Source organism: Choloepus didactylus, chromosome 12, assembly GCF_015220235.1.
Source record: "Choloepus didactylus isolate mChoDid1 chromosome 12, mChoDid1.pri, whole genome shotgun sequence".
NCBI lineage: Eukaryota > Metazoa > Chordata > Mammalia > Pilosa > Megalonychidae > Choloepus > Choloepus didactylus.
The window spans coordinates 54,124,286-54,127,366 of record NC_051318.1 but is presented as its reverse complement, the minus strand read 5'-3'; positions in this window follow the sequence as shown (position 1 = coordinate 54,127,366).

Genomic DNA, 3,081 nt, shown 5'->3' with positions numbered 1-3,081 from the left:
TTAATATTAATTTAATAATAATTCTTAAAATAAATAAATAACATTCAATTAATCTAGTTGTCAGACTTTTGCCAATTCTGTAATTGTAGCATATGAAAAATAGAGCTCACAACTCTATTATTGAATCTATAGAAAAGTTGTAACATCAGTTAATATAAAATTGACTCAGAATTATTTATAAAAGGTGCTAATTTAATAAAATGCTAATATCTCTTTCCTTTTACATTTCTGTTGAGGATTATGTTTGGTAGAGGGGTGATATAAGAACCAAGTGAAGCCTTTGAATTTTGAGACACTATATATGAGCATATTTTCCATCACATATGCCATGGGTATTTCTTATCATTAAAATTAGACTTGTGAGTTCTCCTGGAAATTTATGGGATCTTTTACAATATTCCAAAAAATACTCATATATGATAGTAGTAGGTATGGAAAGAGACTGAAGAAACAGAAACATACAAATGTTTTAGCACTTACAGGAATACATCTGTGTCATCTTAAATATACACTTATTCAAATATATCCAACTTTGGTATATGGTTAAAAAATGACATTATACTAAACATATCAATGGAATTGGCTAATATACATTGTTTAATTTATAGTGCTAAAACTGATTAATAAATGATATTTTTACTCCTTTTTAAATCTAACTTTAAATTATTCTTATAGAAAATGGAAGTAATAATACTAGAAGTACATAATAAAAATCCAATACAAAGTAAACTATGTAGAAAAACAAGATCCAGAATTCTTCAGTTTCATGTATTTTCAAATAAGTTGATTATGACATGATGTCTTTTTAAATTAAAAATAATAAACAAAACCCAAAAGCTGTTTAAAACACTATTGGCATTATTTGCACAGCAAAGACTTAAAATAGTTTAAAGGAAACATAAAGCATAAATTAAAATATAATCAATTGTGCAACAAAAGTAAGAAAAAAAAATACAATAAACACTACAAAAACCCATAGAAAAAATGCTGATTTTACGTAAATGTTAGCACCAGCAGACACAGGTCACCATGCTATGTGAAAATAAAATCGATGAAAACAAAACAATTCCTTTTAATTTTAGTTGAAAGTGACTCTTATCCAAAACTTTGAGAATTTAATGTCATAGCTGTGCTGAGCACAATGAGAAGCTGCATTTCAATCTATTCTATGGAAATTGTTGATTTTTGAAATTTCTTCAGTTCAATTCACTCTTAAATAATTACTTAAAACAGATATGCTATTTAAAAGTAACTGTTCTCTTTAAAAAATTGTGATTAGTTTTTAAGCTACTTGGGCTAAACATATCAAGTATTTTTCTGCTTGTTTATAATTAAATTGTTCTTCCTATTGCAGAATATTTCTTGATGTCTGTTGAACTTAATATATAATATACATGCATATATAAAGACTGCATATGTATTTGGTTCAATGACAGGTATTTTAGGGTCAAAATACACCATTATATTATTATTATGTATTTTATATTAGGTAAAAAAGACATTTTAAAATTTATGTCACTATCAGTAAATACTTCCAGTCTGATGTTCTGTTCATCACTGTGTAAAATTAGTTAAGCAATATACTGCATATTCAAAATCATCAATGCAGCAGAACTCTGTGAAGACATGCAAATAGTTGAATCCATGATAAATTTTTGTAGATAGAATAGGCTCTGCAAATACTAATATCAATCAGTGTAGCTATATGTAATAATTACCATTTAAAAATAGTATAAAATGCTCAAAACAAATACCCAATAGGGTTTTACTATTACATTTTTTAGAAATTAATAAAATGAGACATATAGAAATTACACAACTGGCACAAGCTTGTTGTGGAGCCAAGTTTAAGTCTCAGGTTTTTATATTCCAAAGGCTACCCTGGTCATTAGACTGTAACAATTCAGAGGAATGGTAATAGATGACTGATACCTACAGGTATCATCATTTTAGAAAATTGTGGAGGAGAAGAAATAAACATGCCATCTAATGACTTCTTACCAGAGTTAAGATACTCATCAACTGGTGGTAGGAAAAGCAATCAGTAAACTTCATTGTAAAAGAGTTTAATTGTAGAACACTTCTTGATAGAAGCCTTGAAAGTAATTCGTCTTCCAAAAAAAAAAAAAAAAAATAGAACAAACTTCCCTAGACCAAGTAGAAGCTATAGGTAAGGTCAGAGTGAAGTGAAAAGAAGTAAATCATAGCAATAAATTTGAGATGTAAATGAGAATTGGTCCTGATCTATCAAAGGATGGGTGGTCTTGTACTAAACTAAGTAAACAGGTCACCTGAGCCCATGCAATCCACGATGGTGAAGTCCAGGGAGTCTGAATAACTAAAACCTAACAATAAGTTAAAGGGAAAGAGGAAATCTAAAATTATAAAATAAAGTTGTCTTTTTAAAAAGCTTTGATTAAATTAAACTAAGAAAAAGTCATTCTTAAATCTCAGAAAACTCATCCCCATGAATGGATTGAAATTCAGGACCCTTATATGACTATGCTAGAAAAGAAATCTCTTAATGCCTATAGAAACAGGACTGAGAAGCTAAAACATTATTTCTGTGATAGGTTTTTGGTTGCCAAATAAAAAAAAAAACATGGAAGTTCAGATTTCACTGTGTCTTTTGAGTTAAAAATAAAGACATTGATGTGGAAGGAAAAGGATACCCATATTTGCAATGGGATTAACTTGGAAGATTCAGGAGACTTGTATTCTGAGTGCCATATCCTAAAAATAGGTTCCCCTTGCCTGAAGAAGACATGACGTCACTCAATGCCCCTCCCCCTCTGGTGTAATAACAAATATTCCCCTTGTACCCAGGATTAAAGTTTACCATGATCTGGGAGATGAAAAACAAAATCAGAGTAAGGAATACAAATGATATACTAAGATAGAATAAAATAATTTCCAAATTTAAATTGATAAAAATCTAGGTAGCCTTTGTAGGTGTAGATATATATTTTGATATTGCTTGACCAATCAGAATTGAAATATAATTCTAGATTTTGATAAATTTATTGCTATGAGTGTATCCACAGAGATTTTGCTTTTAATTTGCTAGTTCAGGTAAGCCAA